This window comes from Pteropus vampyrus, unplaced genomic scaffold, assembly GCF_000151845.1.
Source record: "Pteropus vampyrus isolate Shadow unplaced genomic scaffold, Pvam_2.0 Scaffold336, whole genome shotgun sequence".
NCBI lineage: Eukaryota > Metazoa > Chordata > Mammalia > Chiroptera > Pteropodidae > Pteropus > Pteropus vampyrus.
In genome coordinates, this window is record NW_011889117.1 from 1,096,001 (window position 1) to 1,117,045 (window position 21,045).

The 21,045-nt window shown below is 43.7% G+C and overlaps 2 long non-coding RNA genes across 4 annotated transcripts in view; one reads left to right on the top strand and one right to left on the bottom strand.

Moving 5' to 3' along the window:
• Positions 1 to 6,958: 6,958 nt before the first annotated feature.
• On the bottom strand, positions 6,959 to 11,214 carry LOC111730818. Its single transcript, XR_002776830.1, has 2 exons — positions 10,955 to 11,214; positions 6,959 to 9,611 (listed from the first exon to the last, which is right to left on the bottom strand). It is a non-coding gene; the product is annotated as an uncharacterized LOC111730818 (long non-coding RNA).
• A 220-nt stretch (positions 11,215 to 11,434) lies between these two features.
• LOC111730817 overlaps positions 11,435 to 21,045 on the top strand; it is a 45,236-nt gene continuing 35,625 nt past the window's right edge. For all 3 annotated transcript variants that reach the window (XR_002776829.1, XR_002776828.1, XR_002776827.1), the window contains exon 1: positions 11,435 to 11,672. This is a non-coding gene — a long non-coding RNA (uncharacterized LOC111730817). The remainder of the gene's footprint in view (positions 11,673 to 21,045) is intronic.

A 21,045-nucleotide genomic window follows, 5' to 3' on the forward strand; every position in this document is an offset into this window, starting at 1 on the left:
AGCAGATATCTTAAACTCAGATGTCTACAGGAGCCAAGCAGGCAACAGGAATAAGTGAAGTGGAGCCATGTGGAAGAATACATCGGGGCATGGTGGAGACTATAGAATATGGAAGAGTGTGTGCCTGTCGAGAGGGAGCAGCCACTTCTCAGCAGCAGCCATTTATTATGAGCCTGGTGATGCCAGACTTTCCACTACTTCAAGAAAAGCCAGAAATCCAGATTTTTATGGGAAGTCCGATTTTTTCTAATATCAATAACCTAAAAAATACCATACAGGACAAACAAAACCTTCCCAGGGCCATGTCAGGCTGCAGATGTCAGTTTGTGTGTTCTGAACACAAATCTCTAGGTCCAGTTGAAATCTCAGGGAGAGAATCTGGTTGAGTCAGGTATATTCCACTGACTCAGCTATGGCTGTGTCCCACTGCCCGCTCAGGGGGGAATGTGGTGAAAACTCTCTGAGAAGCAGGTGTGAGCAAGAATGGGGTGATGGGCACAATTCAGAGAAGAAAGGCAAAGACCCTGGAGGTTTACCAAGAGTTGCTTCTCTGTGGATGCCAGCGGCACTGAAAGCAAATGTATCAGGATTGTGATAAGCCCCAATAACTACAAATTTAAGATGGGGACTTATTTTTCTTATATAACAACATGTCTGGAGGTAGGTAGAATAGAGATGGTACCAAAGCTCAGATATATCCACGTGATTCCAGATTCCTTCCATCTTTTCATCCTTCAATCTTAATATGCCAGTTTTTGTTTTTATGCTCATCACCTCGTGGTTGCAGGATGGTTGCAGCTGTGATCACCATGACTATATTCTAGGCAGGGAGAAAAGGAATCGAGAAGTTAAGGGATGGTCCCAGAAATCCCCAGCATATTTCTTCTTCCATCTCATTGTCTGGAGCTGGTTCATATACTTATACCTAGCCACAAGGAAATTGGGAAGGTGAGTATTTTTAGCTTGGTTCATTGCAGCCCCAAACAATATCAGAGTTCTGTTCAATGGAAACAAGGAGAAAATAGACCTAGGGTAGGCAATCGGCAGCCTCTACCACTTCTGGTACTGTGCCAGATCCTGGCAAAGCACTAGGAACACCAGGCTGAAGACTACCGCTTGCACAGCAGAAAGATACAGAAGTGGTTGTGAAAACCCAGTGCAGCTGGGCCTGGTTCCAAAGTGAGAAAATCAGCTTCTGGTTCCTTACAGCTCCGCTAGGCCTCCCATTTTTTCCTGATCCAATGGCCCAAGAATGATGGGAAGAATGTGTAATTAACATCAGTAGCAGTTTCAGGAGGCACCAAAGAGATGTTCCAGAGAGTAATATGTAACTGGCACATCTGTTTTATAATGTATATTAATCCCTGACATGTAATTTGAGTAATATATGTAAAGCAAAAGTCCAAGTGCTGATTTAAGAGCCTTATTATTACCCTGTCAGCAGAATTCATGTTCTATTTGCACGATGTTCCGGGCCCAGCATCTCAACTAGGGAAGCAGGAAGGAGAAGGCTTTCTGATGGATGCCAGTAGATGGTGGAGGCCTACGTTGATGTGGATGGGGCATCCATCAAGTGCTTGGAGCCCCTAGTAGGGTTGGCAGGAACTCATCTTGGCAAAGAAGACTGTGAAACTAGACCAAGTTCTAGTGGGGGCTGGGACAGATCCACCCCCACCCCTTTAAGGAAGAAAACTACAGGCTTTGGGATTCAAGACCAGCTCTGCCACTTTTTCACCATGTGACTTTGGACAAGTTGCTTCAGGTCTCTGAGCCTCAATTTCCCCATCTATAAATGGGAATCATAATAGCGCCTACCTAATAGAACTGATGTGAGATTTAAATAAAAACAAATAATAACAACTAACCAGGTACTGAGTGCTTACTGTGGGTCAGTAGTATTCTAAGTGTTTTACATGTATGATCTCATTGAATCTTCACTCAACCTCATGAGGTAGATATTATTATGACCCCTAATTTATAGTTGAAGAAAATGAGGCACAGAGAGGTGAAGTAACTCACACAGGTAGTAACTGGCAGAGCTGGGGTCTGAACCCAGTCTAGCCTCAGAGCACATCCTCTGAGATGCTTCAACAGACTGCTATATTTTACAGGATGCCCTCAGTAAGGAGTATTTCTCTAGGTGGTCAATATCCAGTAGAAATTCCAATGATGATGGAAATGTTTTATAATTCTGTGCTGTCCAATACAGTAGACAACTAGCCAGAGTGGCTATTGAGCATTTGAAATGTGGATAGCTCGACTAAGGATCTGAATTTTAAATTAAATTTATTTTAAATATAAATAGTCATGTGACTAGTGGCTACTGTAGTGGACACACAGTTCTAGGCCCTCCATGCTAGAAGGGTTTAACCCCTTTACATCTGTTGGACTAGACCCATGGGGACATTGGTGGCTTGCCAGATAGGGCTTCAGTAATAGGGTTGTATGAGCTGAACAGGAAGGTTCAACTCTTTCTGGTGCCAGTTAGAACATGTTCTAGCATTCAGGATGCTACTCCCTTAAGATGAGTCAGGGCTCGCGATCCCAAGCCTTTGGCAGTGGGCTCTAGGATCCTAGACACTGTCTCGGGCAAGGTGATTATATGGCAGATATGATTCCTACCCTCCTGGAAGTCTAGTGGGGGAGAAGGATATTAAACAAATATCCTTCTACTCAATTAATTATTTAATAACAATTAATTAAAGTCACACTTGAGTGTATGTCAGTGTCACAAGTGATAAAATGGCTGTTAGAGAAAGTGCCTTGGGAGCCCTCAACAGAGAGCAATTCGTTGTGTATGGGGCTGTAGGAGATGAATTGGTCAGAAAAGCATCTATAAAGGAGGAGAACCTTGACTTGGTCTTAAGGAGTTGGAGACTGTAAGGGTAATGTGTGTAGGAAGGGCATTCCAGGCAGCAGGAGCAGCATAAGCAAAAGCACAGAGGAGTGAAAATACTTCAAGAGTTCACACAAAAGAGAGCACCATGATTCAAGGATTGATGAGAGCAGGATGAGCCTGGAAAGATCAGCTGGGGACCACACTGTGAAATGCCTTGCATGCCATGCTGAGCTGCTGACCTTTATCCTAAGGGTAAAACAGGGTTTGTTTTGTTTGTTTATTTGATGGCTTAGGAGCATTTTATTGGTTTTCTTGAAACAGATTTTTAAGCAGAGAGCAGTTAGATTTGTTTTAAAAAAGTAGATTAGGCTGCATTGAAGAATGAATCTTTGCTGTTCTCTATCTGGGTGGTCTTCTTTTGGTTTCTCTGGTTCCACTCTTGGCCCATCCAATCCATTCTTCACACTGCAGCTAGAAGAATCTTTTTTTTTTTTTTAAGTTTTTTGTATTGTTCAAAAGCCAAGCATTGTATATACCTCTCCTACCTGCCTCCTTCCCCAACCACCTCTTCCTGTCCTCAGGGAGTCACTTTAAGGAGTTTCCTGTATATCCTTTCAGATTTCTGTATGCACGCACATACTCAGAGACTTCTGACCCTTTTTTCTTTTTCTTAACAGTGAGACCTTTCCACATCAGTGTAGAGAACATTCATTTCCCCTCTTTCTCTTTTACATAAAATTTATAGATTCATATGCAGTTACTATAAATAATAGAGAGAGATCCTGTGTATCATTTATCCAGCTTCCCCCAATGGCAACATCTTGCAAAAATATAGTACAATATCACATCCAGCATATTGACATTGATAGAGTCACATACAGAACAGTTTCATCACCACAGGAATCTTGTGTGTTGCCCTTTTATAGCCACATCCACCTCGCTCTCCACTGCTTCCTCCTCTTGATCTTCCCTTACCCCTGGCAACCACTAATCTGTTCTGCACTTCTAAAATTTTATACAAATGGAATGATACAGTATGTACCCTGTTGGGATTGACTTTTTAACTCAGCACAATTCCCTAGAGATTCATCCTGGTTGTTGCATGTGTCAACAGTCTGATCCTTTTTATTACTGACTAGTATGCCATGGTATGGACATACCACAGCTTGTTTAACCATTCACATCATTTGGCTAACCAGAACATATTTCTCTCCTGGTGATGGTTGAATCACAAGAGAGCATGCCCAACTGCACAAGCATATTTCAAGCCGATTGGCCAAAGCAAGTCTCATGGCCAAGCCAAAGTCAAAGGGTAAGGAAGTATGCTCCATCCACACAGGTGGAAGGGAAAGGAGGTGATATTCACTGATCTATCATCTGTCATCTATGGTTCCTCTTCTCAGCATTTTTTACTACCACAAGACCTCCCTCTTTTCAAAGTCTCCCCCATGTTCTCCCTTCAATCCCAAAGTATCAAAGTACAATTAACCTTCAAATGATGAATATTCACATGATGGGGTCCTCCTCCATTTCCTAGAACAGGCCTTTAGAAAAACTTACACTTGTTGTTCTCAATTAAACAACATTTATGCCAATAATAAAAAATAAATAAAACATTGATTCCACATTCATGCCTCTAAGCTTCTTCCTCTGCCCACCAGGCTGGGCCCTGCTCTTGGAGGAACTGACAAATAAACTCAGTGCTTTATGTTAAGCTTTTACATGCACATGAGGCCTTCTGTTTGAAAAGAGATGTACCGTGCAATTCCTCATAAAGAATAGATCTATTCTAGTTTATAAAAAGCTAATAAATTAATTTAGAAATGATTCAGAAAAGAGAGAGAGAATAAGAGTCAGAACAATAGCTAAAGTAAGTGTCTTTTTTTTTTTTGCTGTCTTGTGTAGTGAGAGAGATCATACTTAGGGCCTGGGCTTTGCAAGGGGGTTAAATAATAAGTAATTGACTCAGTATTGTGTTATGGCAATACCTTTTCCTCAAAGCTTTTTTTGCCTTTAACCCTGGAGAGAGGGAGAGATACAGAGAGGAGAGAGAGAGAGAGAGGGAAGAAGGAAGGGAGGGAGGGAGGGAGTGAAGCGGGGGGAGAGAGAGAGAGAGAGAGAGAGGAAGAATTAAGCAAGGGATATGTATATTCCTAGGAGTCCCAGAAGGTATTTTTTATATGCTCGGGATCAGCTATGCTCATCCCTATGTGGCCCCTCCTCTTTTGTATCACCCCCTGCCTGAGAATATCTGTTGCCTGGAAGGCCACTTGAAGGCTTTTCATCTTTTCCATTGCTGGGGATATCTGTTTTAGTTAAGAATTCTTTTGTTGGAAGTGATAGAAACCCAATTCTCACTAGTTAGAAAGAAAAGGGGATTAATTGGCTCACCTAACCTAACCATAAACAGCACAAGGTAAAGCTGATCCCAGTGATGACTGGATTCACATATCCAAATGCCATCAGGCTCCTCTCCCCCATGCCCTCTCTCCCCCTCCCTCCCTCTGTCTCTCTCACTCTCTTGCTCTCTGCTGCTCTTTTCTTATTGGAACCATTCTTGCCTATCACAGATGGACTTTCTCCACAAGGAGGGGAATGAGGTCTCTGGCAACTCCAGAATCACAGCCTTCCAGCTTTAGTAGCTCCTGGAAGATAGAGAACATCTCTCCCTTAGCTCTGGTGTAAAAAATTCCAGGATATGTCTCTAATTGGCCTGGCTTGAATTACATGTTCATGTCTTAGACCAACCACTATGACTCCATTTCTGAAATAAAGGTAGGGAGTACTGGCATGGCTACTGGGGAAATCATTGGGAGCTACGAAACTACTTTAATTTATATGAACTACAGTGCTCTTTATGAGAACTCGAAGTTGGCACCAAGTCTTTATCTCAATGTGTGTCTTAGGAGGCCCATTTATACAATGGTAGGGGTGAGGGTGATCTGGAAAACCTTCCTAGATGAATGTCTTGTGACCCTGCCATAAAATAACACACTATTTCAAGAGGCAGCTTCTTCTCACATTCTCTTTGGGAGCCTTCTGGACTTGGTGGAACAGTGGAAGGGTCAGGTTTAACACCACCAAGGTAGCTGGCCTGGGATGTAAAACTGGACAGCTGTTGCTCACCTCTTTGGAGCACCGTTACTGAAAAACATGGTCACTCACTGTCCCTGGGCCACTGGACAGGCTGGTTACTAGCCATAATTGTGACCCTGTTTAATGTTTGGGCATTCCAACCTTGACATGAGAATTGGAACTCAGCCTTGCGTTCGAGAGCTGGTTCTGCCATGCCACTGATCAATTATTCCCTTCTGTGTCATACCCTTGCCTCTTCAAGCTTTCCCCAAGCATATCTCCACTCACCAAGAAGCCTTAGTGAGCAATGTGGAATTTTCTGAAGATTGGCCTCTGTCAAAAGATTAGTACCTTACTGTACATTTATTTAAACTAAAATGTTTAAGGTACATATGCATCATATATTGATTAATCCACATTCAAACTGATATTTTAGATGCATTGATCAAATATATGTCTTGATAAAATGAGATATGGGGCATCTTCCATATTTGTTTATTGTCTATCATCCCCCAAAAGAATATATAATGGATATAACATTTAAAGAATATTAAATGTATGGTGTCTTAGGGTTTCCTGAGATGCAGATCTTGGGATCTGATTTTAAAATCAAAGTTTATTTGGGGGGTGATCCCAGAAAACACCATTAATAGAGTGGAGAGTGAGGCAGGGAAGAAAAGGCTGTCAATAAATTGTGTGATCGGGTGACTTACCATGGTGGGCAAGTGGAACCTAATCTCATTGAGGAACCCTGGGAGTTCCAACTGCTAACCATCATCAACTGAGCCTGAGGCAATTAAGAACACCCCCAGAGTTATCCCATATGATGGGTGAGGACACTGGAGTCACCATCAACTCCCCATCAGTCACTCGTTGAAGGCTATTTCTGTGGGCATTACATTGACAGTACTTCTGCCTTGTCCAGTGCATAAGCCAAGTGTGCTCCTGTGGCAAGGTCTTTTGAGTCATAGTTGCAGTAATCAGCCTTCGGTTGAGCATGGGTTGAGTGCTGAGGAGTATTGATCTTAAACAGCCAGCCAGATATATCTCTAGTAAAATGAGTTTATTGCAGAACAACAAAGAATTGCAATTCAGGACATGCAAACTAATGGCAAACTATAAGGCAGTCCAGAGAAACAAAGAAGAAAACCTCTTTTATAGACTTGGGAGGGGCTGTTGCAAATGAAGAGTCCATTGGTGGAAATTCAAAGTTCAGGGTATAGTGGCTTCTCATTGGCTTAGTCATAGTAGTCTACCATTGGCTGAGTTGTTACTGGGCTAAGAGGAATGTAAAGTACTATTTATCACTTCTTGTTGGAGATGGCTGGTACAGTCCCTTTCCGTTGTGGTCAGTAGTGTGTGTTGAGTGACAAATGCATTAGAATTCTTTCTTCTAGCCTCCAGATTCCATTTTAAATGAGGTTCTTGTTTATTAATTTTCATAAGAAGTATGGGTAGGGCTCTGATAGTTGGATACAGATGGGCTTTCCTTCTTCTAAATCATCTCTTGAGGTTTCCCCACCCTGCTATCAACTCAGTGGGGTAGGGAGCATGATCCACATATGGGTACACATGTTGCCCCAGCCTTGTAGGTAACAGTCACAGAGGACAGCGCAAGGATTCGTGTATGGACTGGCTGACACCCAAACACCATTTCGAGTAAAGGGATGGTTGGGGCACAGAAAGATGAACCTATTACTTAGAAGATAGTGCAGGCATACCTCTGAGATACTGATTTGGTTCCAGACCACCGCAATATAGCTAATATTGCAATAAAGTAAGTCACACGGATTTTTTGGTTTCCAGTGCATATAAAAGTTATTTTTACACTATACTGTAGTTTACCAACTGTGCAATAGCATGTGTAAAAAAAAAATCACATATCTTAATTTAAAAATACTTTATTGCTAAAAAGTGCTAACCGTCATCAACTGAGCCTTCAGTGAGTTGTAATCTTTTTGCTGCTAAAAGATCTTGCCTCAATGTTGATGAAAACAGTATCTGTGAAGTGCAATAAAATGAGGTATGCCTATACTTACCTAAGTGAGACTGTTATAAACTGGAAGAGACTAAGTCACTGTTAATAATTAGGTTTATATTTTTCTCTCTCAATAATGGATAAGTACAAAAAGGAAAATTAAGTCACATAGAAAATAAAGGACCTATACTTTTTTGTGTGCCTATGAGTTGTAGAGGGTAGATTTTGATTCTATCACAAATCTACTCTCCTTGAGGACAGTTTTACCTGCTTTAATCATTGCTATATTTGTAGCTGACAGCACTGTGCTGGGCACAGAAAAAGATGCTGAATAAATATTTGTTGAATGAATGTATGCTCTGTATTTTCCTTCCAGTGGTCCCTTCTCTTCTGAGCTACAAACCATTTAATTTCGATTAGTTTATTGCAGCTTCACCTAAAGCTAGGCTGGAGTGCTATTATTTTCTCAGACAATGAAGTGCTTTAGTAGAGAGCCAGGGTGTGCGGGGCTGCTCTCTCTGCTCCATGCAAGCCTGGCTAGACTCGTAGAGAATGGTAAGGCTGTCAGAACACTGGCTGGTAACTGAAGGGCTGCATGTGTCCCTTCAATTTAATGCCCTCTTAATTAGTATAAATAATGGCTGGGTTGTCCTTCACTGCCACTTGACTCGTTGCTGTCTCCAAGGCTCATTATGATCAGGGATGAACAGCGCTCCTCTGACCTCTTATGTCTCCACAGCCACGGAGTAGAGCTGGATCCCAGGTCCGGGACTGCCCCTTTCTAGTTGGGCGACCTTGGGTGAGTTGTGTTCCCTCTCTGAGCCTCAGATTCTTCATCTGGATGGCAGAGAAGGCTTGAAGATGGCTCTGGGTTTTTCTCTCTGCATAGCCTCCTCATGGTACAAACACATGTGATTCTTCAACATTGCAGGCCAAACATTTCTTCACCCACAGGGATTCCCTTAATGATGTGGGTCTGAAGTCAGCGAGACCTGGGTCCCAATTCTGGGTTCAGATTCACTAACAATTCCTGGTTGTGAGGCTTTAGATAACAATTATGAGCTGCACTTTTTTTTCTAATTAAAAAGAAGATATACACACACATCCCTGGATGCCAGGCACTATCCTAAGACTGCTGAGTTTGAATCCTGGATCTGTTGCTTGCTAGCTGTATGACCTTGGGCAAGTCACTTAACTTCTGTAACTCTCAGTTTCCTCACCTGTTAAATGGGCGTAATAGCATTTTCTTCCAGGGTTGCTGTAAGGAGTAAGTAAATTAATATACGTGAAACACTTAGAACGGTGCTAGGAACACCACAAGTGCCAATAATGTTTGCTGTTATTACGGCTACCATCTCATTGAAACTTTACAACCTATTCTGGGAAGAAGTATGACTCTCCCCACTTTTAAACTTAGGGTAATAATCTCAACAGCATTATGAGGTGATTATGATTATGACAAGTAACAGGTAAACTAATATTAGCTAATATTTATTGAGTACTACCATGAACCAGATATTATGCTGTATAAGTCAGAAATGTGCTCGACAGCAAGAATCAAAAATCAAAAGTAACAAGATATATGAGGCATTATTTATCCCACATAAGAAATCCAGAGGAATCCAGGCTCTTTCTTTTTTTATGCTTTACCATTCTTATCAAGTCAGTCTTTGTTCTCAAGATTTCAAGATGGCTGCTGTGCCTCCATGCATCACATCTCTGTTCCAGACAGAACACAGGGGAAGGACAAAAGGCTGAAGAATGCCAGTTGAGTCTGTCTCTTTAAAAAAACTTTTTCTGGTAATAACTAAGGAACTATTTGCATAGCATTGGCCAGAACTCTGTCACCTAGGTTGTATGGGTAACCCTACCTGCTAGGGAGCCTGGGACATCAAGCCAGACTTCATGGCAAGGAGAGCTGTACACAATTTGAGGGTAGCCAAGCAAGACACATAAACTAGTAAGTGACAAGACTAAGAAATACCACAAAGGAAATGAACGAGAGGCCAAACTAGAGAAGATCTTTAGATGGGTTGTTCAGGGAAAGCCTCTTAGAGGAGGTGATATTTAGGCAGAGACCTGAAGCATAAGGAGGAACCAGAAAGTTAGAAGAGGTGGGGGAAGAATGTTCCTCGCTTTGGTCAGTGTCACCATTTCTGTAATTTGGTTTCTCTTCGTTTTGAAGTGAGACACAGAGGTCATAAACAACACAAGTGGAGCTATAACTGCTGGTCTGGTCACTTCAAATTCTGTTCCGCTCTCGGGAATCCAGTCTCTTAGACAGGTACTGGGGGAAGCGGTGTGAAAACTACAATCACGAAATCACACGTTGGCCGATGCATGGAGAATTTGTTTTGGACAGTTCCCAGTCTTTAGGGAAATCTATAGCTGAAGACTTAAGGGCAGTGGTCCTCGTGTGCTTTCGGAAGACCTCTCCGGCTGTGCCACGGAGGCTGGAACACTGATTTAGGTGAGGGTTTCTGACAGAGCTATTCAGGAGAGGGGACCAACACCCAGATCAATTTATAAAACGTTTCCTGCACCCCAGAAAGGTAAAGGTACTTGAATCTAACCTTTTTTGGGGGCGGGTTGTGGGAGTGGCTCTTCTTCCCCAGACTCACCCTCACGGCTGCCCGTCAGCCCATTCCCAGCCGAGGCAGCGAAGAGCAAACCTCGCTCAGACCACGCACCTGGGTCCTTTAAAGTGAAAAGACCTGGGACTTCTTCCTACTTGGTCTCTTCCGCATCCCTTGGGCACCGCCCCCCACGGATTTGTTTGGGCCCCATCTCTAGGCCCCGCCCACCTCCAGCACCACCCCGCGGTCTTCTTTTGGGTCACGCCTCCTTCCGGCTCCTCCCCAGAGTGGCCACCTTTGGGCCCCTCCAGCCTTCTTGGTTTCCGGGCCCTCCTCCTCCTGTCTCTTTTCAATCTTTCCTCCCTTTTGGCCTTTTCTTCAGCCCCGCCTCCCCCAGCCTCGCCCAAGCCTCGCTCCATCCTCGACTCCTCCTCTGGGCAGACCTCCCTTTAGCCTCAAACACAGCCCCTCCTTTCAAGCACTGACCTGCTTCCCGGCTCTGCGAGGCCTGTACTGTCTTCAGTACCTTTCTCTCTTTGGCAACATCACCCTCTCGGTTGCCACCTACCTTAGGCTCCATACTGGTGTAAGCGAGTCTCTATTCTCGCCCTTAGCCCCGCCTTTCCAGGGTCCCATCTCAGTCCCTCCTTCCAGTCAGGCCCCGCCCCGGCCCCTCCTATCTCCTCTCCCCGCCCAAACTCTGGACCTTTCCAAGCTGGGGGCGGGGGGAGCCTGCGTTCCTGGGAAACCGGTCTGTGTCAGGGCGGGGTTGGAGACGACTCTGCGCTGGTGTTACCGTGTCCTTCTTCGGAGACGGAGGCGGGGTAGAGGGAGGGCCCGGGGTCAGGGCCGGAGTGGCGGGCGGGGCCGAGCTGAGGGAAGCTCCGGGCGCTATCACCTCCGCCTGCCTCAGTGGTACCGGCCGAGGGAAGGACTCCCGGCTGCGGAGCTCGCGCCGCTGTCAGTGCGGCTGGGCGCGCGAGCGGCGCGGGTGTAGGGCGGGTAGAGCTGAGAAGCTGAGGGGGCGGTAGCGGCGGCGGGGGCGACTCCGGCGCGTGTGCTCAGCTCCTCACGCCGCGGCCGGTTCCGCCTTCTTCCTTTCTTCCTTTCTTCCTCCGTTCCTCCCTCCCTCTCTCCCACCCCCGAGTGCGGCGGCACCGCCTTCTTCTGCGCCGCGCGGCTTCCTCCAGACCTCTTGGCGTGGGTGAGTGGGGGCCGCGGGCGTCTCCTTAGGGTTGTATGTGTAGGGTGTTCCTTGTTCCTTTTTGGTCGCCCACTTCTTCGCGCGGGCTACTGCCTATTTTTAGCAACTCTTTTTTTCGGCCATTCTGGGAGTCCCGGGAGCCCGAATAAGTCCCAGCTCCCTCCCCCCGAACCTCATCCCACCCACCGCCCTGGGTCGCCGGCCCGGCCCATCCGCGCCAGCTCCCGGCCACCTTGGCGTTTCCTGCCCGCTTCCTTCCCGCGAGCCCGGCCTGGGCCAGGAGTTGGCGGGGTGGGCCCGCGCCCGCTCGGAAGTTGGAGTCTTTTGTGCTCGCGCCCCGCCCCGCCCGGCGAGGGGAGGAGGGTGGGGAGCGGAGGCCGCGCGGGAGAGGCCTGGAGCAGGCGGGCCTCCGGCTCTGGCCGGGTCTCGGAGTTTCTTCCGGCTTTCTCTCCCTTGCTGGGTCTGCGGGCACCGGAGGCGCGCAAAACTGGTCTTGCTTCGCACCTCATGGGCCTGAACGCCTCCTTGGCCCCCGCTTCTGCGGGTCCTGAGCTCTTTGCACACCTTGGGCTTGGAGAGGATCACCAACAGGCCCTGGAGCTGGGGCGGTGGTTTGCTCTTCAGGCAGCCCCTTTTGCCGCCGAGCCTCAGTTTTCCTCTCTGTGAAACGGGGGAACGTCGCCTTGAAGGGTGTTTGTGGATTCAGGGAGGGAAACTAATATGTGAGAGAAGTATTTAATACCAGAAGGTAACATTTAATGGATTTGACTCAGGAACTTTATAATTATAAGTCTTAATTTCATTTAGTGCCCACGGCGACCTTCTGGACTTATCCTAATTTATAAAAGCAGAAATCAAGGCGCAGAGAGGTTAAATAATTAGCTTCAAATCACAGTAGCCACAGAAGTGTAAAGCCGTGGTTGCTAGCACGTGTTATTTACTTAGTGTGAGCTTGTATAATCCCTGTGCAGAGGGAATTTGACTTAACTTTGGGTCACGCCGTTGGAGACATAACTACGTTCTTCCTGATTCCTGGGCCACTGTCCATTGTATTATGGATGAAATCCTGTTCTAAGGCTACTGGGGGTCCAAGGGAAAGGAATTTCTTGCAAGCATTGCCCATTATAAGTTGATGGGTGGAGAAGACTCCAGACCTCAAGCACAACTCAAGTTCCTTTGACTCAAGGAAAGCTTTAATCATTATAAACAGTGAGGTCCGTCCTTTATTTTGTTTATGGCATGTTCCTCCCCCGACAAACCTGACATATTCTCTATAGCGTTTAGATTTATAGCTCCTAGTTGGCAGAGGGGGAGCAGCAAATGGCTCAAGTCAACTGCTTCAGCTCTCTACCTTCAAATAGGATTTTATTTCTCCTATTTTCAGATAAGGCCCAGGGGGGTAAAAGTGAACTAAAATTAACTTTGGCAAGTGTTCTACTTTTCCATTGTGTTTGATCTCCGGTGTGGGGAGTGTCTGAAAATCAGGCAGGGGAGTTCTTAGGCCAGGTGTTGGGGTGTCTCCTGATGTTTGCATTAGTTTTTTTGGAGTCTGGAGGTCTGCTGTGTTTTCCCTTTTCCAAGATTCTGGGTTTAGGAGTTGTATATAGGAGCTGGAAGGAGTCTTACAGATCATCTGGCCTAACTTTTTTATCTGCTTTTCCCCCACTTTCTCTGCTAACCTTGGAAAGGGGAAGTAAGTTGTGTGAATTCACTGACTGCATTAGTGGCAGAATCAAAACTAGGATTCCCAGTCTTCTGCCTTCGGCCCAGTAATATTTTTCTTTCTATCTTACCTTGCCACCTTTTGAAAGAGTACTAAACTGCTTATGCAGGCCTTAAGACCAGGAATCCTGAGTAAATTGAAATCACAAGGAAGTTTTGTAATCCCAGCCACTCTCCGTGCTTCACATGTAGCATTAAAAGGTGGCCAAGCTTTGCTCTAATAAGTCACCACTTTTATTGTATAATACTTTATTAATGGCTTGTAGTACTCTTCTGCAACGATTTTCTGATTGCATTTCTAACCCAGTCCTGTGAGGGAGTTCGAGAGCTTGGTTTATATCTCCTTTTTGTAGCTATAATTGACAAATTGAGACACAGCAAGGATAGGGTACTTGCCTTATTAAGATCACCAAATTAATAAGTGCTGAGGAGAAGACACCTCATGCGCAGAGAATTTGATGTGATATCATGAACTAAGCCCTTCATTGTGGATCTCTGAACTTCAGTTTCCTTATCTGTAAACTCTCACACAGTTGTGTGGGGACTATGAGAAATGTGAAAGTTTATTACAGTAGCTGTGAATAGGAACAGTAGCTAACATTAAGTAATTACCATGTACCAGTCACTGGACTAAGGACTTTATGTGGAGCATCTCATTTAATTTTCAGAGTAACTGTATAAATGAGAGAGGTTACATGACTTGCTCAGGGTCATGTAATTGACTCCTGCAGACAATATAACTTTACAGCTAGTGTGCTTTATTTTATAAAAATATACATAATATAAAAGTTACCATTTTAACCATTTTTAATTGTACCGTGTTATTAAGTACATTCACATTGTGGTACAATCATTGCCACCATTTATGTCTAACGTTTTTTCGTCTTTCTCCATTGAGACTCTACCCATTAAACACTAACTCCCTGTTCCCCTCACTTCCCAGCCTTTGGCAGCCACTGTTCTGTTTTCTGTGTTTATGAATTTGACTACTCTAGGTACCTTATAATCATATATTTCTTCTTTCGTAATTGGCAGTGCTGGCACTCTTAGTGCCTCCCTTAACCTCTATGTACTCTATAAATGCAAAATGATTATTAGTCCGAATCTGCAGTAGGGTGCGGCATGCAGCCCTAGAGCAAGAACCCAGGCTAGTTATACCTCTGGTGAAGCTTTCTCCTCCTTTCCCCCAACTCTATGGAAGTTCCTCATCACTGAAGCCTTTTTGGAAATCTCTACTTCTCTGTATCTTCCAAAGAGACTTCCTACCCTTGAAATAGAACCCAGAGGACTCTCCATCCTTGTCTTGTTTGTACCTACCTTTCTGACTATCCAGGGTTTGGGCATATGGGGCAGCAGTGATCAAGAATAGCAGTGCTGTGACAGCAGCTCAGATCAGAACTACTCAGAGGACGATTAAATGGATTACCTTTATGAAATGCTCCCTCTTTGTGCCCTCCTCTTTCCATAAAGACACACAAGAGAGATTAGCTTTTGTGTTCCTAGAGGGTGTTTATGGCTGCTCATTGCTTCCAGGTGGTTAAGATGGAGTTTAATGCTGTATTTAACTTCTCAAATTTCCCTTTGTTTTGACTTTTGTGTCCGTATATTTGAGAGGTGTGGAGAGATGGTATGTATGATGTTTATGTCTGGGAAAGGTAGTTAGAATTTTGTCCTGATACCAACAGGAGGGTGAGATGGGGGTGGGTTCTGGAGATGGGTAATAAGAGAACAAACAGATCTGAATGTGTTGTGCTTTCCTTAAAAAATCCAATGGTCTATATTAAAGTCCAAATCCCTGAGTGATAATGAGGTCAGAGTGTGTTGAATTATTTATTGGATAAACTCTTGTAGTTGAGGGGTATTAAAGTCATATTGACCAGCCAACCACCTGGCTAACATTTGAAATGCTACCTGTTGAGATTCTGTTTCATTGGGCACCTCATTATTGGCAAATTTCCATTCACTGAATAATTATTAAGCATGCCAGGAACGGTATTAAACTTGAGGACTTGGGTTTATACAGCCTAGTGGAGAAGACGTGCAAGGCAACAGGTAGTGTGAGAAGTATTGTGACAGGGACAAGAACCATGAGAGCACAGAGGAATGGTAAGTAACTCAGCCTTGGAGGTGACGTCAGGGAAGACTTCTTCAGAGGAGTTGGCTAAGCCTAGACCTCAAGGAAAAAAATAGACATAAGCCAGGAAAAGAAGAGTTATGGGGAGTCAAAGAGGAGACTGATAAGACAGTTCTAAATAGAAGAAATAGCAAGTCTAGAGATGGTGGGAGTGATAACTGAAACTTTTGGCCCTTTTTACTCTATCTACCAGGTACTATCCTAAGCATTTAACCTGTGTTAGCTCATTTCTTCCCATAACCTCCTTGAGAGGTACCTGCTGTTCTCATTCTGCAGGTGAGGAAACAGGGCCAGGGGTTTAAATGAGTATCTCAAGATTTCTTGAGTATAAAGCATGAAATGAGTGGGTGTAGCAAAAGATGAGACTGCCAAGATAGGCAGAGCAGAGGCCAAGTCATGAAGGGGGCCTTGTTGCCCAGGTTGAGGATTTTGGACTTCATCAAGGTGAGGGGACCATGATCCCGTGTGCATTTTAGAAAGCTATCTTTGGCTACCTGCTTAGGGAATGTATTTGAGGGCTAGAACACCAAAGGCAAAGCGACCAGTTAGGAGGCTTTGCAGTAATGCCGGCAAGAGATGATGGTGTTTTAAATGAAGTGTGTGTGTGTGTGTGTGTGTGTGTGTGTAGAAGATGGAATTGAACGATACGACAAAAAGATTGTTGGAATGGAGAGTAAGGAAGAAATCAAGGATGACTTCTAGATTTCTACTTGGCGTAGTCATAATATAGATGGGGATGCCATGTTTAAACATGAGGTGAGGACACAGGAGAAAGAGGACATAAGAGAGCGGGGAGGATTTCTCATGCAGGGTCTTACATTTGCTTTCATTTATCTTCTAGTTATTCTCGTTCTTCGTGGGGAAGGCCAGGGTAGGAGGGAGCAGTAGTGAGGGAGAATATGGCACAGAAATGTAACTATGCCTGGCTAAACTGGATGATGTAAACACCAGTTTTGGAAAAGAGAATCTGTTAGCTCCTAGACATCCAGGCCCTGCACAGCTCTGAATACTGCTTATGTTAAGCTAAGGAAACCTTACTTTTTCTCTAAATAGTGTCCTTTCGCACTGCTCTCTCCATGTGCTAGTGTGTTCCTAAGTCACCTCTGCTTACTCTCTGCTAGATGCTGGGAAAACAAAGATGAGTAAAACAGCTTGAGTAGCTCACATCGAGAACAGCAGCAAATCTCAGTAACTTAGATACAGTGGTGGAGGGAGAGAGTGGGAGCAGGTCAGGGTGGGACAGGATGGAGAAAAAGACCAGAAGGGATTTTTATTACGGACAGGAGTCAGGAGACCCTGCTCTGTGCTTCAGTCTTTTTGTCAGGTGGCAAAGGTCCAGGCTTATTCATCTGAATAACGATGGAAAGTAACGTAATGACCCCCAGGGTCCCTTCCAGCAATAACATTTTATGATCTAGATGATGATTTAGATAAAATATCTCTTGGAGAGGTATTTTCTTTCTCTCTGCCTCTTCCTTCTTTCCCTTCCTCCCTTCTCCCCCTTTTCCTTTAGGCAGTGGTAGAGGGGTAGGAGTGGCAATAGCGTTTTCACATGAGTTCTATAAAAAAACCCCTAGTTTTATTCAATTTTAGATTCATGTGTAAAATTTACAACTAGAAGGGAGAAGATGACAGCAGTAATGTTAACCTGCTGTCCTACAGCTGCCCCCCGGGTACTGTAAGGAAGTTTCAGATCCATGATGGTGAGTAGACTCTCAGGACTAGAGAGAGAGGGGGCAGTGGGATAAATTGTGAACCTAGTATGGGCCTGAGGATCATTTGTTCTGGTCCCTGTTACTAACTCAGTATGTGGGCTTAGCCACATACTCTGGCTTGTTTCCTTATAAAATAATGTGGGAAGTTGCTGGAATTCTGCAAAGGTCCAAAGGTGGGGGCTGAGGACAGTAAGGGATTAGAGGTTCCTCTGGTCACCTTCCCCTCCCCTCTTAAGTGAATAACTATAGAGTCAGGCAGCAGCCAAGTGTCATTATTACCTTCTCTGTTTTCTACAGCCTTTCCTTTTTCCTCAGAGTTTTAGTGTCTTTCTGTCACTTCACAGTGGCCTTCATGTGTGTAAATGTGTTGTCCCTGCTGAGAGAAGGAGAGGAAGGATGAGTTATTATCCCTAGGTTCTAGCCTTCACCCCCAAGGAGCCATGTAGGCTGTCCACTGCCCCCTGCCCTCTGCTGGTGTAGGAGTGGAGGATTTGTGGTTGAATATTCAGGTTTTCTGAGGCTGAGACACGTTTTTGGAGTGCTTCACTGAGTAAAGTGCAAATCTGGCCATCCTCCCAACATACCCAGTGCACTTCTACTGGGGGAAATAGCATTCAGTGGGCTTTTGATGCTTGCCAAACTCACATTAATTATAATTACCTAATACTCTCTGGGATCTCAGTCTTCCTGTCTGTAAAGCAAGGGTATTGGACTAGATAATCTTGAATAGTATTTTTACCTCTCAACGATCTGAATTTCTGGTTTTATGGAAGTGGCTTGAGAATTCCTCTCTGGAAGGAGAAAAGGCTTTGCTGGAGCATCGAGAGTATCTCCGAGGGTTAAATTCAGGGTTCATAGATACCTTCCAGTATAGAAACAGATGGATATTACTTTTTAGAGTGGACATATTGCTGAAAAATTGCTTGTGAGATGAATTTATCATATTGTTTGCTGAGTTCCATTATAAATTTGGAGCTGTTGTCCCATGGGACGAACTTGGAATCCAAGACTATAAAAAATTGTATTTACATATGTAGCAAACTGTTTAAAACCATATAAAGGGAAAATAAAAACTATAAGATTCCCAAACAGTATTAGGACTGGAAAAACACTAGGCCAGAAATTTGCATTTCCTTAGTGATTTAGCTTTATGAGATAGTAGAGGACCTGTACTGAGGTTACCTGACCCTTGAAATGCCATCCGTAGGGACTGAATACTAGTTTCGTTTGTCAAGGTAAGAATCATTGCTTTATTCTAAGTAAGTATTCTCTTTTAGAAGGCCAGGTTTTCTTCATTCCAGAGGCATTTGTCTGGTATTTAGCTGTCTCTTGTTTGTTTTATTAAGGATTTAACTAAGCCTAGTTAAAGGTACTATTTGCATGGTGTCTGTTGATCTGTTTGTCTACTTTCCTTTGTAATTCGTTGCTAGTGAAAGCAAGCTTAGCAGTAAATTTAAAAGAAGAATTTTCATAACTCCTTATTTCTCTAGGTCTGGGTCTCCTTTCTGGAATGTAGAATCATGCTGCACTGAGAAGTCATGTTGTTCCTTGCTTACATAGACCATTTTAAAATTCTGGGACTTTCTTTGCGCAGATAGCTGTAAGCTTGCACTGAGAAATGCCGCTGCTGTCAATATATTAATGATAGCTGTGCCTGAATCAGTTGAACACAAGCATAACTTTTGTTTAGACCTTACCCTAAATTGATTTTCACATCAATTAAAATCAGGTCTTACTAAAATTAAGGTTTTAGGTAGAGTTACCATACTAAGTAGGTTACCTAGTTGTAACATGATTATGCTTGGAAGTCCACTACCTTCCATCCCTAAGCTCAACCATTCATGCTAGGATTTTGGAGTACCTACTATCTATGGAGAACATTAAAACCAAGCAAGACATCATTTGTGCCCTCAAATTATTTTCAGTCTTTAGAGGGAGATAGAAAAGTATGACAAATTTTCGCTGCTTCTTAACCTTGCTGACCTGGCCCAAATATTGAGTTGAGGGTTTAGACTAGATAGCAGAACTGATGGATGTATCACTAGGCAAGGAGGCCCTTTTGAATATCTGACTTCCAGTGTTTAGATTTATTTTTGGCTTTCCCTTCCTCTCTCCCTTTATTCTGTGTGTTATCCAGATGTTTATCCTCTATTGCTGAGGCGGCCAGCACCCAGTGTGTAAATTCAAGAACGTTAGGGCAGGAGACAGCATTGTCCTTCAAGTTTGGATGTCCAGATATCTGCCTAGTGCTTTCACTATTCTCCTCACATCAGTTCTCTGGCTGACTTCCAGAAAGATTTGATATTGTCTGGCTTCTTATTTAGGAATGAAGAAAATTAAGTTTCATATCGAATCATTTTAAGTTTTATTATGCTCAGTTTTGAAATAAAATAGCTCTCAGTTTTGCTTATAAGTGATATTATTTGAGGTGTGGTTTCTGGCATTTGATCAATTTGTGACTTATTAATTATAATTAAATTGTGGTTCTTGAAGCCCATTGCCACTATCTCTGCCAGCCTTCTTTGAACACTTTGTAGGATGGAACTTTAGGAAATTGAGGGAACCTTGAGCTTACTCTGATCTTGAAAGGCTCTTCCTTTTCCCTCGCCCCTACCATCAAAAAAGAAATGTTATTTGGGGTGCTGTGTTGTGTTCATGATTTCTTCCAACAATTTAGCATTGCCTGTGAGATCTAGAAGAAGAGGACATATGCTTGTGTTTGACTCAGAGGTTAGGAACAATATTGAAATCAATTGGCCAAACTATGTAGGCCACTGAGTGCCTTCCTTGGTGCTGTGAGGGGTGTAAAATGTCTCTTGCCTTCAGGGAACCTGATATGGTCTTCTTTGGGGAGATAAGATAATCATGAAGATGTGGCTGATAATAAGGCAGTTCGGTGTAGAGAGCTTGGTTCAGAAGACTACTGTCTGCTCTTGCATAAATTTGGCCAGATAAATTGGAATAAGTCCCTGCATAAATTTGGCCAGATAAATTGGAATAAGTCATTTTTCCTCTCTGAACCTCTATTTTCTCACCTATAAAGTGGGGTTAATATCCTATATTTTGCCTTCTTTACAATGTTATTGTGAGGAACAAGTTAGATAATGTTACCAAAAGTACATTATAAAACCAGAAGACATAATTTATGTGTGAAGAATCCACGATTCATTTGTCAGAGGTAATAGATAAATGGCAGAGTTTTCTATAGAAGAGGAGGTCTCTCTGGGCTGGAGTGATCAGGAAAAGTGGTCTGAACTAGCCTGTAGGGCTGGGAGAAAAAATGATGGAAGTATTTAGACAGGACAATGATGGAGCACAAGACTATAGGCAAAACTGTTCAGAGGCAACAGTGAGTGAGTGTTCTCCAACCTCATAGTCAAGTCATAGGATAGGCGCGTATGTTTAGCTTTGGTATTTATTGCCAGACAATTTTCAGAAGTGGACCAGATCACAGTCTCATCATTGGTGTATAAGAGAATTCTTGTTGCTCCATATCTTTGTCAACAGTTAGCATTGTCTATCATTTTCATTTTAAGCCATTTTGATTGATGTGTAGTTATAGAAGTGATATTAAGAACTGTAATATGAACTCTCAAGTAGTAATACCACAAAGGGGTACAGCTATTGGAAAGTTCAAAGGAGGGAGAGATTGCTTCATTTGTGGGGGTGTGGTGCCCAGGGGACATTTATGGAGGAGTGAATATTTGAGCTGAGCCTTGTAGAATAAAGATAGCATATATTACCTAGCACCGTCCCAATTTCTAATATTCTGCCTGGGCTTGTGCTTATAAATTATGAAGTA